Source organism: Spermophilus citellus (assembly GCF_964194105.1).
Source record: "Spermophilus citellus genome assembly, chromosome: 3".
NCBI lineage: Eukaryota > Metazoa > Chordata > Mammalia > Rodentia > Sciuridae > Spermophilus > Spermophilus citellus.
In genome coordinates this window covers 187,940,844-187,956,720 of record NC_138184.1, presented here as the reverse complement: position 1 = coordinate 187,956,720, position 15,877 = coordinate 187,940,844, and the positions used below count along the sequence as shown (strand labels likewise).

Below are 15,877 nucleotides of genomic sequence, written 5' to 3'. Positions count from 1 at the left end.
GGCCTGCACAATGGGCTGAGCTTGGATAGCAGTTATAGACACCTAAAGTTGGTTTTTAAAAATTATTACCAACCCATTTGATGATTATTTAATGTTGGGTATAGAATAACGTTACTTGTCAATGCAGTTGTACAGGCTCTGCACGGTATTTTTTCATCATCTATAAGCAAAGGTTATAGTTAAGAATGTCTATGGAGACTCAACCTGCTGGGCTAGAATGTCAAACACTGGCACCACACTGGCTTTGCAGGGGAAAGAGGGTTAAGGCAGGAAATTTAGGACATCTATTTCTTTTGAATTTGTAATTTGACCTTTACTTTTTGATCTCAGGTGTCAGTGTTACAATTTGCATAGCTGATGATTGTTGGAGAATAGTAGCATTTGAGAGCTAGTACTCCTCAATTCTTTTGTTTCTTGATCGACTCTTTTACAGGTTAATTTTTGTCATTTCATTGTAGAAGCTTCCCATCTCTGAAACTGCCACATTGCCTAATCAAGTTTAAGACAAAATAATAGTGAGATGTAATGTTTTATTCATCAGGTGATAGTATTATTTCCTAATAACTTAAAAATAATTTTTAAATTTACTTACTGGTAAATTTGGAATTATGGTCATTCAGGAAATAGAAATAGATCATTAAGTGTCAGCAACCATCTCCCAGTTTCATTTCAGTTGTGGAATTTTACTTAAGTACGACTCTAGATATGGACAGAAATATCTATTCTGAATACTAAAGGAAAATTAGTCCTGTTATTTTAATATTAATTATTTTAGCTGAAAATGGAAGTTGAAACTCAGTGTGGGAGTCTTTGGGTTCTTGGACTGTCTGGCCTGTTTTACCAAGCAGATACACAGCCTTTCTTGATCATCAAACTTGATCTTTTGACAATAGCATCTATACTCTATATGGTATATTTGAAAATTTCTGGCTGCTTTTGGTGTCCATAGCTACCACACATTACTAAACAGAACAGAATACCATTCAGAGGACAGAATACTATCACACAGGTTTTTGACATTTTTTGCTTTTACTGAGTATTAGGTTTTTTTAAAAATTGCTTACTTGTCTCTAGAAACCCATACGTCGGTAGATTCATTCTGTTAAGGAACATAAATGTTGAAAATGGCCTTCTTTCTTTAGACTTAACTTGGGTTCAAGTGCTCAGAGTTGAGACAAGTAGATTTTCTTTGTGTTTTGAGGCATAGCTTTCTAAGCTTTTGATTTCCAACTTGTGGAGGTTATTTTAAAAGCTTGAAACTATCTATATTTAGAATATGCAGAAAAACAGTCACATTTGAAATTCTGGTTAGTTTAGAAGGGGTCTCCCAAACCACTTATGGTGTTCTTCCTAAACCATCATAAGAAATACCTGTTTAACCATCCAACCCGTGTGTAATTTATGGGAGGTTCTGGAAACGTTAATTTTTTTCTGACTTTTCCAAAAATTTTGTGATTTTTATCCTTCGTTTCTGGTTGTAGCATTTTACTTGTAGTGAATGCTTCTACTCTTCAAATTGAGGTATGGTTTATGAGCAAATGCATGGTGAGTCTAATTGTGCATGCTGCTCAGTGCATTTGTGCCCATGTTCGCACCTGTAGATCCACTACCCAGCTCCTTTCCATTTTACCAGGAAATGTGCCTGTGGCCTTTCCTGGTCTATATTACTTCCCTTCTTTGCCAAGAGGTAACCACCATTTTGACTTTTGATGACATAGCTTCGTGTCATAAATGGCTCTTTTAAATTTTATTTTTCTCCTTGCTCTTTGCTTATGAGATGGAAATGTTTTAACTTTCAAATATTGGATTAATTAAGTTGATTTTATGTTTCAGATTTTTGAAGTCAGAAATTTGCAGTAGCTTAGAAATCACATTATTATGTGTGTCTCACTGAAATAATGTTGCTTGACTTAAATGACTACCCAAAACACAACCAAAAATTTTAAAAACTAAAAAAATAAAACTTTTAAAGGAATATATCTTAGTTCATCAATGTTAAAGACTTATATAGATCTGGCAACAGAATTAATTAAGGGTTCTTTTATGTCTAACATCATTTTAGTTGCTGCCTTTAACAGTACCAGGTTTTTTTTTTTAATTAGTTGTTGATAGACCTTTATTTTATTTATTTTTATATGTGGTGCTGAGAATTGAATCCAGTGCCTCACACTTGCCAGGCAAGTGTGCTACCGCTGAGCCACAGTCCAAGCCCCAATAGTACCAGTTTTATCTCTTTGACTTAGTGGATCTAATTCTCCTGTAGTTTTATAGATTGGCTACAATCTATTTTGGCCTCATTTTGAAATGAAAGTCAACTGTAGTAATTGTAGACTAATCATTATAAAGTGGAAAGTGTAGTAACTCTGAGGTGTTCTCTAACTCTATCACCATCTTGCTTTATTTCATTGAACATTTTCTTTATTAAAATTTTCCATGTGTAAAAATGAGGGTAATGTATCTTCTGTTTATCTGCTTTGAGGAAATGCAATTTTAGTTTCTGAGGTACGAGTAATTTAGGTATAAGAGGAGCTATTCATTAAAGTTTTATTGAGGAAAATATTATTAAAATGCAGATGTGTGGGGCTAGGGTTGCCTAGCACATGTGAAGTGCTAGGTTTGATCCTCAGCACCAAATAAAAATAAATTAATAAAATAAAGGTATTGTGTCCAACTACAACTAAAAAAAAAACATTTTAAAAAGGCAGATTTGGAGCTGGGCATAGTGGCACATACCTGTAATCCCAGTGACTAGGGAGGATGAGGCAGGAAGGAACATCTCAAGTTTGAGGCTAACCTAGGCAATTTAGCAAGACCTTGTCTCAAAATAAAAACAGAAAGAGCTGGGATGTAGCTTGGTGGTGGAGCACCCCTGGGTTCAATCCCCAGTACCAAATAAATAATACAAAAAATACAGATTTGGGATACTCATTTTGTTTTAATGATAGCTTATATTTTTTAAATCAATCAGTTGAGTTGTTCAAAATTCAAAAAAAAATAATCTCCCTCTTAAACAAATGTTCATCTTTTATTTTTGTGGAGCAAAGAAAACTAGTTTTGTAATGCTGCCATTGGGTTACATCCTCCCTCATAAAGCTAGTTATTCTCCACAGAATAAAAACTTTAATATTTATGATGAACTTTTATTCAGTTCACACTTACTGGGCGCATTTTCCCTTCTTTACCATGTTTAACTGTGTCATTTCTCAAGGGTACCATTGAAAGATTCTATTTGTGCCCTGGTCTAACACATTTTTGTGTCTTCCATAGCACTTGCCTTATTAGACCAGTGAGGAGAGAAATCCCTTCCCTATGGAGAAACAGGGTGTCCTTGGAGCAAACTGCATCATTAATCCCTCTTCACAAGATTTTGTTATGGTTGTAATAGACTAAAGAGAACATCTAGAACATCTAGAGAAAGGGGAAGAATCATCCAAGCAAAAGCAAAGTGGTAGTTAGTGAAAGACCTACCCGGGGAGATTAGCATACATGGGAAAATGATGGGCTTGTAAGGAGATCAGTTCTCTTTAGGTTTGATGTGGCTGGTTCGTGTGTCTTCCTTGCCATCTTTTGGATCCCTACATAACTTGGGATAGGTAGTCAGAATCTGGGAAGGATTGGAGGGACATGCCCCATGTGATTTGTCTGTGATGGCCACTAGAGATTTCACTCTTGCATTTTATTTTCATTACTGATAAGTGCTTCAAGTTGGAATTGACAGCTTGTCAGTTTTAATACTGAGTATGATATTGTGTTGCCAAGAACAAGGTAGAGTATCAAATTTTGAGCCATTGTGTGAGAGATAGTCAAATGAACATACTTTAGCAATATTAGGTCCCTAGGATACTATAATTAAACAGGCATCTCTTGAAGAGTTATACTCTTTTATGTACATTTCAGGACCTTTCTTGACAATTTGTCACAAGTGAGATTAGACTTGGATTTATTGTTTGGGTGTAATGGCTATGAATTGATGTGAATAGTGATGATGGTTATTCAAAAATGGCTAGTCAGGCCAGGTGGTAATGCCCCACACCTGTAATCCTGGAGATTTTGGAGGTTATGCAGGAGGAATGCAAGTTCAAGGCTGGCCTTGGCAGTTTAGTGAGACCTTGCTTCAAAATAAAAAATTAAAAGGGCTGGTGATATAGCTCAGTGGCAAAGAGCCCTTGTTGGATCCCCAATGTACAAAAAATATACAAAACAAAATACAAAACAAAAAAATACAAAACAAAAAACAACTGGTTAAAAACAAAAAGAAAAAATGACTATTTACAATTGGACCATTTTTCAATATAAGTACCTAATTTTTATTAAATCATGTCAGAATCGGCTGTTTCTGATGTTAATGTTTTTGGCATTTTACTACTATATTTTGTTTTCCTTTTTATCTAATTTGTCATATGAAAGTAGATAATTTAGAGATACCAGCTATTTTCCTTTCTAATGACTTTAATGTTGTGTGAGTATTTTTAGCTATATTGGATTTCTAGATGTTTTAAACCGATTTAAAGCAAAAAATAGAAGAGTGTGTACACCAAAACTGCTGTCTAACTCTACACTTAGAGGATTGTATATAAAAGGAAGATATTATTATTGTATGACTTTGGGTAAATAAAGTACCACAGACTGCTGTAAGTCACAAATATGAAAAAATAACTATGAATTACAGGGATTTTTTGTAGGGACATGGTCATACAGGAAACTGTGGGAGTTAAAGCCAATATAGTATTTTTCACTTGTCTTACTCTTTCATATTTTGTGTCAATATAAGTTCTGATGTGAAATTTCCTTTTTGACTTTTTTGTCTGTTAATCGTTGACATTGTAATTTTTAGACTCTAGGGAATATTTAAAACCAAGATAGGAATAATTTTTTTCCTCTGGATATTTATATTCTTATTTCAGTTGTACAAAAAGTATAATAAAAATATCCAGTGGTTTCTTAGTTTCACTTCAGTGCTTACCTCCTTATTTGTTAGTCTGTAGTTTGTTCAGAAAAAATTATATATGTGTTTTCAGTAGTTTGCTGTTTTCATTGTCACAGTGGACCAGATTCATATCCTGAATAAATTGTGAGAGTCTATCAGGGAAAATTACCATATATGGAAGCATTCCCTATAGAATCCCTATGGAGTTTCACAGGATGTGAATAGCACTCATTGTTGTTATGGATTCTAAGCTAGAAAAGTCACTGATTATGTATACTTTTAAAGCATTAATAATGGTAAATGCACTAAATTATGTTCAAATATTAAACTTTTAATACAAGACTATATGGGACCCTAGAGTACAAACCATACAATCATTTTTTATTTGTTGCTTTTTAAGAGTATTGATTGATTTCTCTTCATTTTCCCTAATGAATATAAAGCATTAATTAACATACTTGGTTAGTATGTTTTTAATTAGAATATATGCAGACTTTTTCAGTTAAAAATCATATTTACTGTGTGAGATTTGTAAGATTTTTACTCTTTTAATTTGATTTAGTAATGCATTCAGGTATATTTGAATTGTAAAACACAGATCAAATTTAATGCATGTTGTAGAAATGCCAGAAGGAGTGACTTAGTGCAGAGACTTTGGCCCTCAGTTGCTTGGATTCAAATTGTGACTATCACACATTACCAGGATTTGGCCACCTAACCATCTAAGCTCAAAGTCTGGCTTATTGAATGGACTTTTTTTTTTTTTTAATTTTTTATTGATTATTTAAAGCATTACATAACTCATGATATATCATCTTTCATACATTAGACTCAAATTGTGTTTTGAACTCCCATTTTCACCCCAAATATAGATTGCAGAATCACATCTGTTACATATTCACATTTTACATAATGCCATATTAGTGTCTGTTGTATTCTGCTACCTTTCCTAACCCCTACTATCCCCCCTCCCCTCCCCTCCCCTCCCATCTTCCCTCTCTTTCTCCCCTGCTGTTGTTCAATTCTCTCCCTTTTTTTTCCTTCCCCCTTGCCCCTCATAGCCTCTTGTAATTTTATGTATCCTTGAAGGTCTCCTACCATTTCCATATGCTTTCCCTTCTCTCTCCGTTTCTCTCCCCCCATTCGTCTTTGTTTACTGTAGTCTTTTCCACATGCTCTTCCTTCCTGTTCTGTTCTTAGTTGTTCTCTTTATATCAAAGCAGACATTTGGCATTTGTTTTTTAGGGCTTGGCTAGCTTCACTTAGCATAATCTGCTCTAATGCCATCCATTTCCCTGCAAATTCTATGATTTTGTCATTTCTTAGTGCTGCATAATATTCCATTGTGTATAGATGCCACATTTTCTTTATCCATTGAATGGACTTTTGACATTAGGGGAATTGGCCTTGTGGAACCAGGACATCTGCGGTAGGGACGAGCTTATCAAAGGAGAGTCCGATCTAATAGTGGGAAAGATTGGCTAAACAAGGGGAGACTGAAAGTTCCATCATGGAGATCTTTGAAGGGGGACACTGCAAAGAACTGAATGAAATGGATCAGGATTGGCAAATGCCCAGAATATTTCTCACTTTTGGTTGCTCCTGTGATAGGCATCACTAATTGGTTGTAGCACTCTTGTAGAAATGGCTTAAGTCACTAAAAGTTAGAATGTTCTCCACTTAAAATACTTGACAGTACAAATATTTTCATGTCAGTTTAAGAGTTGCATACATGAGTATTTAAATAAACTTACAAAAACTTAATTAAGGAACAAATTAGGAATCTATGTACTCCAGAAATGTCCCTTTAGATGTAACATAATTTGTTTCACATTATGGTTCTCAGTAGTGCCAATGGGTTAATGATTCAGAGCTGCCACCTGTCTGGAAATTTACACCAGTTTAAGATGTAACTCTAGAACTTAGCAGAGTAACTGCCCTTATCAAGAACTCATTCTTTAAAATTTGAATCTGCTATGGATTAAGGTAATATCATTGAATATATGATGTGCTTGTAGGGGGTTATACTGAATTTAATAAAATTTTCTAGGCTAAGTAATTTATCACACATTACTAGTAAGTTAAAACATATCAGTGAAAAACTCTTAACTTATCATTCTTTAGAACAGGAGCAGGTGACACAAACAGAATAATAGAATATGGGCTTTTATTACTAAGTTCAAATTTGCTGCTATATATTATATTTGCCATACATTGATAATTTGACCATGTCTGATCTAAGTTCACTTATTGTTTTTAAAGTTTAAATAATGGTAATGAGTTTCTTTAAACTTTTTTTAAGAGAGAGAGAGAAAGAGAATTTTTTTAATATTTATTTTTTAGTTCTCGGCAGACACAACATCTTTGTTTGTATGTGGTTCTGAGGATCGAACCTGGGCCGCACGCATGCCAGGCGAGCGCGCTACCGCTTGAGCCACATCCCCAGCCCTAATGAGTTTCTTTAATCATCAATTTATATATAACCACAAAAACTGAGAATTGTTTGTTTGCAATCCTGAAGTAATTCCAGGAATCAGAAAACTTATTTTCTCTTTATTCATGAGGGTTTTAGAACAAGATTCATGTTTTTTTTTTTTTTTTTTTTTTTTTTTGGCATATTTTGGGTAATAGCAGGCATGATGGGAATGCATATAAATTTGGAAGTTATAGTGACTCCATTTGGAAGTTATAGGAGTATGTACTACTTCCTCACCCCTGGTTACCTCTAGGGAGAGGTTTTTGGTGGGGACTGGCTTGGAGATACAAATGGATGGTCGAAGCCAGGCCTTGCCTCTGAAATCTGGAATTTCTTGACGGAAACTTTTCTAAATTTGTTTTAGTATATTGGTAATTCAGTTATCTTTTACTGTAAAACAAACTGCCCCTAAACTTAGTGGGCTTAAAACAAGTATGTATTATCTTTCATAGCTCTTTGGGTTGTCTAGGCATTGCAGATAGTTCTCATAAAGTGTCTTTTATGCAGTTTAGTCAGATTTCTACTGGTACGGGAGTCATCTTAAAGGCTTATCTGAACTGAAGGTCCTGGGCAGCTCTGGCTCCTGGCTGTCAATTGGGACTGGCTGTTTGTTGTCTTGGTGCTCAATGGACTTGTAGGCAAGAAATGCCTATCTTTGGCTTTTTCATCCTTCACCCTTTAGAAAGCATGGTGCTAGGTTCTTGGGGGAAATATCCTATGACTGGAGTTATCCAAGAGTCCTAGATAGAAACTGCACAGTTCCTTATGATCTCGTCTTAGAAGTCTCAGAAGTCCCTTATACCATATTATATTATAGGCTATCTAAATCACTGAGATGAGCCAGATTCAAAGGAAGGGAATTAGATCCCTTCCTGTGGTGAGGGAGTGGCAAGGTCACATTACAGAAGAGCATGTAATATGGAAAATATCATAGTGACCATCTTTGGAAAATACAGTAGTTTCCAAAGTTTGCTCCATGAAGTTGGTTCTTCAGAGATGCTGCTGAGATTCTCTAAATCAGAGATCTGTAAACTTTTACTATAAAGGGCCAGAACATATTTAGATTTGTATACTGTTTTCTTTGCAGTTACTCAACTCTACTATTGTAGTACAAAAGTAGGCAAAGATAAATGAATGTGGTTGTGTTCCAATAACACACAACTATGGACACTAAATTTTGAATTTAATATAATTTTTACATATCAAAATGTTATTTTTCTTTTTTTATTTGTTCTAATCATTTTAAATGTAAAAAACAAAACACCAGCAATCTTAGCATCAGGGCCATATAAAAACCAAATGATGAGCAGACTGGCCCATGGATCTTAGTTTGCTGATCATTGTTCTCTCTTGGTGTTTGATTTAAATTTTATTTTTAATTGCTAAAAATCTGAAAGACAAAGACACACATTGACATATTATAAATAATTATTTTTGATATATTGGAAGTGCCAATACATGAACTTTTATTTTTCAGTGATTAACTTTAGTATTAAAAATTATAAATTTGAACTTACAAATGTATGTATATTTTATATATATATACTTGATAAAGGAGCTAAAAACATGCAATGGAGAAAGGATAGCATCTTCAACAAATGGTGTTGGGAAAACTGGAAATCCATATGCAACAAAATGAAACTGAATCCCCTCCTCTCGCCATGCACAAAAGTCAACTCAAAGTGGATAAAGGAGCTAGATATCAAATCAGAGACTCTCCGTCTGATTTTGTCATTTTTTAATGCAGAGTAATACTCCATTGTGTATAAATGCCACATTTTTTATCCATTCATCTATTGAAGGGCATCTAGGTTGGTTCCACAATCTTGCTATCGTGAATTGTGCTGCTATGAACATCGATGTAGCAGTGTCCCTGTAGCATGCTCTTTTTAGGTCTTTAGGGAATAGACCGAGAAGGGGAATAGCTGGGTCAAATGGTGGTTCCATTCCCAGCTTTCCAAGAAATCTCCATACTGCTTTCCAAATTGGCTGCACCAATTTGCAGTCCCACCAACAATGAACAAGTGTACCCTTTTCCCCGCATCCTCTCCAGCACTTGTTGTTGTTGGACTTCATAATGGCTGCCAATCTTACTGGAGTGAGATGGTATCTTAGGGTGGTTTTGATTTGCATTTCTCTGACTGCTAGCGATGGTGAGCATTTTTTCATGTACTTATTAATTGATTGTATGTCCTCCTCTGAGAAGTGTCTGTTCAGGTCCTTGGCCCATTTGTTGATTGGGTTATTTGTTATCTTATTGTCTAATTTTTTGAGTTCTTTGTATACTCTGGATATTAGGGCTCTATCTGAATTGTGTGGAGTAAAGATTTGTTCCCAGGATGTAGGATCCCTGTTTACCTCTCTTATTGTTTCTTTTGCTGAGAAAAAACTTTTTAGTTTAAGTAAGTCCCATTTGTTGATTCTTGCTATTAACTCTTGTGCTATGGGTGTCCTATTAAGGAATTTGGAGCCAGACCCCACAATATGTACATCGGAGCCAACTTTTTCTTCTATCAGACGCAGAGTCTCTGATTTAATATCAAGCTCCTTGATCCATTTTGAGTTAACTTTTGTGCATGGCGAGAGAAAGGGATTCAGTTTCATTTTGATGCAAATGGATTTCCAGTTTTCCCAGCACCATTTGTTGAAGATGCTATCCTTCCTCCATTGCATGCTTTTAGTCCCTTTATCAAATATAAGATAGTTGTAGTTTTGTGGATTGGTTACTGTGTCCTCTATTCTGTACCATTGGTCCACCCACCTGTTTTGGTACCAGTACCATGCTGTTTTTGTTACTATTGCTCTGTAGTATAGTTTGAACTCTGGTATCGCTATACCACCTGATTCACACTTCCTGCTTAGCATTGTTTTTGCTATTCTGGGTCTTTTATTATTCCATATGAATTTCATGATTGTTTTATCTATTTCTATAAGAAATGCTGTTGGGATTTTGATTGGCATTGCATTGAACTTATAGAGAACTTTTGGTAATATCGCCATTTTGATGATGTTAGTTCTGCCTATCCATGAACAGGGTATATTTTTCCATCTTCTAAGGTCTTCTTCTATATCTCTCTTTAGTTTTCATTGTATAGGTCTTTCACCTCTTTTGTTAGGTTGATTCCCAAGTATTTTATTTTTTGGGGGGGATATTGTGAATGGAGTAGTTGTCCTCATTTCCGTTTCAGAGGATTTGTCGCTGATATACAGGAATGCATTTGATTTATGCGTGTTGATTTTATATCCTGCCACTTTGCTAAATTCATTTATTAGCTCTAATAGTTTCTTTGTAGACCCTTTTGGGTCTGCTAGGTATAGAATCATGTCATCTGCAAATAGTGATAATTTAAGTTCTTCTTTTCCTATTTTTATGCCTTTAATTTATTTTGTCTGTCTAATTGCTCTGGCCAGTGTTTCAAGGACTATGATGAACAGAAGTAGTGAGAGAGGGCATCCCTGTCTTGTATCAGATCTTAGAGGGAATGCCTTCAATTTTTCTCCATTCAGAATGATGCTGGCCTGTGGCTTATCATAGATTGCTTTTACAATGTTGAGGTATGATCCTGTTATCCCTAATTTTTCTAGAGTTTTGAACATAAAGGGATGCTGTACTTTGTCGAATGCCTTTTCTGCATCTATCGAGATGATCATATGGTTCTTATTTTTAAGTCTATTGATGTGGTGAATAACATTTATTGATTTCCGTATATTGAACCAGCCTTGCATCCCCAGGGATGAATCCTACTTGATCATGGTGCATAATTTTTTTGATATGATTTTGTATCCGATTCGCCAGAATTTTATTGAGGATTTTTGCATCTAGGTTCATTAGAGATATTGGTCTGTAGTTTTCTTTTTTTGAAGTGTCTTTGTCTGGTTTAGGCATCAGGGTGATGTTGGCCTCGTAGAATGTATTTGGAAGTTCTCCCTCTTTTTCTATTTCCTGAAATAACTTGAAAAGTATTGGTGTTAGTTCCTCTTTAAAAGTTTTGTAAAACTCTGCTGTATACCCATCCGGTCATGGGCTTTTCTTAGTTGGTAGTCTTTTGATGGTTTCTTCTATTTCCTCTATTGTTATTGGTCTGTTTAGGTTGTCTATATCCTCCTGACTCAATCTGGGCAGATCATATGACTTAAGAAATTTATCTATGCCTTCACTATCTTCTATTTTATTGGAGTATAAGGCTTCAAAATAATTTCTGATTATCTTCTGTATTTCTGAAGTGTCTGTTGTGATATTGCCTTTTTCATCCCGTATGCTAGTAATTTGAGTTCTCTCTCTTCTTCTCTTCGTTAGCATGGCTAAGGGTCTGTCGATTTTATTTATTTTTTCAACGAACCAACTTTTAGTTTTGTCAATTTTTTCAATTGTTTCTTTTGTTTCAATTTCATTAATTTCAGCTCTGATTTTAATTATTTCTTGCCTTCTACTTCTTTTGCTGTTGTTTTGCTCTTCTTTTTCTAGGATTTTGAGATGAAGTATGAGATCATTTATTTGTTGGTTTTTTTCTTTTTTTAAGGAATGAACTCCAAGCAATGAATTTTCCTCTTAGAACTGCTTTCAATGTGTCCCATAGATTCCGATATGTTGTGTCTGTGTTTTCATTTAACTCTAAGAAGTTTTTAATTTCCTCCTTGATGTCTTCTAAAACCCATTGATCATTCAGTAACCTATTGTTCATTCTCCAAGTGATGCATGATTTTTCCTTCCTTCTTTTACCGTTGATTTTCAGTTTCATTCCATTATGATCAGATAGGATGCATGGTATTATCTCTACTCCTTTATATTGTCTAAGAGTTGCCCTATGACATAATATATGATCTATTTTTGAGAAGGATCCATGTGCTGCTGAGAAAAAAGTGTAACTGCTTGATGTTGGGTTGTATATTCTATATATGTCAATTAAGTCTAGGTTGTTAATTGTGTTATTGAGTTCTATAGTTTCCTTATTTAACTTTTGTTTGGAAGATCTGTCCAGTGGTGAGAGAGGTGTGTTGAAGTCTCCCATGATTATTGTATGGTGGTCTATTAGACTCTTGAACTTGAGAAGAGTTTGCTTGACGAACATAGCTGCACCATTGTTTGGGGCATATATATTTATGATTGTTATGTCTTGTTGGTGTATGGTTCCCTTGAGCAGTATGTAGTGTCCCTCTTTATCCCTTTTGATTAACTTTGGCTTGAAATCTATTTTATTAGATATGAGTATGGACACTCCTGCTTGTTTCCGCAGTCCATATGAGTGGTATGATTTTTCCCAACCTTTCACCTTCAGTCTATGTATATCTTTTCCTATCAAATGTGTCTCCTGTAGGCAGCATATTGTTGGGTCTTGTTTTGTGATCCATTCAACTAGCCTGTGTCTCTTAATTGGTGAGTTTAAGCCATTAACATTTAGGGTTATTATTGAGATATGGTTTGTTCTTCCAGCCATATTTGTTTATTAATGTTAGTAAACCTGATTTGTTTTCCTCTTTGATTACTTTCCCCCCTTTACTGTCCTACCTCCCACTGTTGGTTTTCATTGTTATTTTCCATTTCCTCTTCCCGTAATGTTTTGCCAAGGATTTTTTGAAGAGATGGTTTTCTAGCTGCGAATTCTTTTAACTTTTGTTTATCGTGGAAGGTTTTAATTTCATCTTCCATCCTGAAGCTTAATTTCACCGGATACACAATTCTTGGTTGGAACCCATTTTCTTTCAGTGTTTGAAATATGTTATTCCAGTATCTTCTAGCTTTCAGAGTCTGTGTTGAGAGATCAGCTGTTATCCTGATTGGTTTACCCCTAAATGTAATCTGCTTCCTTTTTCTTGTAGCTTTTAAAATTCTTTCCTTATTCTGTATGTTGGGCATCTTCATTATAATGTGTCTAGGTGTGGATCTCTTATGATTTTGCACATTCGGCGTCCTATAGGCTTCTAGGATTTGGGATTCTGTCTCATTCTTCAAGTCTGGGAAGTTTTCTCGTATTATTTCATTGAATAGATTGTTTATTCCTTTGGTTTGGAGCTCTGTGCCTTCCTGTATCCCAATGACTCTTAAGTTTGGTCTTTTAATGTTATCCCATATTTCTTGGATGTTCTGCTCATGGTTTCTTAGCAGTCTTGCTGAGCTGTCTATGTTCTTTTCAAGTTGAAATACTTTGTCTTCATTGTCTGATGTTCTATCTTCTAAGTGTTCTACTCTGCTGGTAGTATTCTCAATTGAGTTTTTAAGTTGGTTTATTGCTTTCTGCATTTCTAGGATTTCTATTTGTTTGTTTTTTATTACCTCTATCTCCCTGTGTAATTGATCTTTTACTTCCTGGATTTGTTTCTGTAGTTCCTTGTCAAAGTGATCTTTCATTGTCTGATTTTGCTGTCTCATGTCTTCCTTGAGACTCCAGATCATCTGAAGCATGTATATCCTGAACTCTTTTTCTGACATTCCATCTGTTGCAGCTATTACCTCTTCTAAAGTTGAGTTGACCTGCATTGCTTGTGGTCCTTTCTTTCCTTGTCTTTTCATACTGCTCGCGTTTCTTTCTGCTTGGTGAAACTGTTGTGTTTTTGAAATTTTCCCCCTATTTATTTATACTGCTCTTGTATAGTTGGAAAATCTCCCTTGCAGGGCGGGTAGTGGCTGTGCTCCTCCTCTAATTAGGGTGATCTGTCTACCACTCTGGTCGGTCGCAGGTCTGCCCACCCTGAGGACGCGGGTGGCGGCTCTGCTCTGCCCGCACTCCAATTGTGGTGACGTGACTACCACGCCCTTGGTTCGTGGGTCCTGATCCGGATGTGGGCGGCGGCTCTGCTCGGCCCCTACTCCAATTGGTGTGACATGTCTACCACGCTGGCAGGCCTCTAGGCCTGTTCCGCCGGTGGGTCGCAGGTCTGCCTACCTTGTGGGCTCGGGCGGCAGTTCTGCTTAGCCCCCACTCCCAATGGGGGTACCTGACTGCCTCTCCAATGGGTCGCTGGGCCTTTTCCGGACACGGGCGGCGGCTCTGCTCCACCCCCACTCCAACCAGTGTGACGTGACTGCCTCGGTGCTACGTGTCCACCACGCTGGCAGGCTACCGGGCCTGTCCTGCCAGTGGATCGCAGGTCTGCCTACCTTGCAGGCTCAGACGGCAGCTCTGCACAGCCCCTACTCCAAATGGGGTGACTTGGCTACCACTACATCGGGTCGCTGGTCCTGTTCTAGGCGTGGGCGGCTACTCTCTTCGGCCCCAGCTGCAGTTGGGGTGTCATGATACCACGCCGGCGGGTCACTTGGCCTGCTCTGGGCGCAGGCGGCAGCTCCACTCTGCCCCCCTGGCCCCCACAGCACCCAGCAGGACCCGGACCGAGAAGCAGTCACTGCAGGTTCCCCAACCCTTGGCCAAAGCAGCTTCAGGAGCCAGAACCCGGCCTCTCCGATCCCGGCTCACGCTCCGCTAGGAGCAGGCTCCAAGGAGCGACCCCCGCGGGTTCCCCTGCCCCAGGCCAGAGCAACTCCGGGAGCCAGAGCCTGCCCGCTCCAAGCTCTCAGAGCTGGGTGCATGCTCCGCTGGGAGCAGGCTCAAAGACGCAGTCCCCGCGGGCTCCCCAGCCCCGGGCCAAAACTGTTCCGGGAGTCAGAACACAGCCGCCCCGAGCTCAGCACATGCTCCACTTGGAGCTGGCCTCAACACGCAGTCTCCGCAGGTTCCCCAGCCCTGGGCCAAAGCAGCCCCTGGAACCAGAATCCGGCCGCTCAGAGCCCGGCGCACGTCTTGCCAGGAGCGAGCCCCTGGGAGTATTCTCCACTGGTTCTCCAGCCCCGAGCCTGAGCGATCTGTCTGCGAGACGCAGGCAAATACCAGCCTGAAATCACCTGTTCTGTAGCTGAATGAGCTAAGTAGAAAACAGGGATGATTACATCAGCTCTCCAAGATGGCGGCTGCTGTCCTCCTCCGTGGTCCAACCGGTGTCAAGAACCGAACTGAACCGCTTCTCTCCTCTGTCTCAAAGCCGGAACTCAGCACTAAGCACGGCCATTGCACCACTGGCAGGAGCCCCCAGAATCCGCATCGCTGTACCCCCGCTCCGGCACCTCGCCGCTTCCCAGCGCGCACCGCAGACTCCAGCTGCGGGGTGCGACCCTCTGTGCGGAGAAATCGCCCGCGTCCGAGCCCCCGCAGCCGAACCTCGCGCGATAGAAATTCATCCACTAGATTCTGGAGCACCTCAATTTCACTGGAAATTCCCAACAAGATAGCCTTCAGCTGTTTCACCTCGTCTTTCTCCTGCACAGTGACTTGGTGCACTGGGGTGATGCACTCCCTTCGCCGCCATCTTCCAGCCCCCCTATTTGCTTGTTTTAGCACCGTTTTTTGAGAAGACTGTCCTTTCCTTATTGAATTGGCAACTTTATAAGAAAATTAATTGATCCTATATTTTTTATCTTTCCATTTTATTCCAGAGATCCATATGTTTAGGCTGATACCATAATCTTAATTGCTATAGTTGTA

At 38.1% G+C, this 15,877-nt stretch overlaps 1 protein-coding gene across 9 annotated transcripts in view; it reads left to right on the top strand.

Annotated features, from left to right (window-relative positions):
* Positions 1 to 15,877, top strand: part of ST7 (suppression of tumorigenicity 7) — a 279,293-nt gene that overhangs the window by 61,730 nt on the left and 201,686 nt on the right. The gene's annotated exons all lie outside the window — the stretch shown is intronic.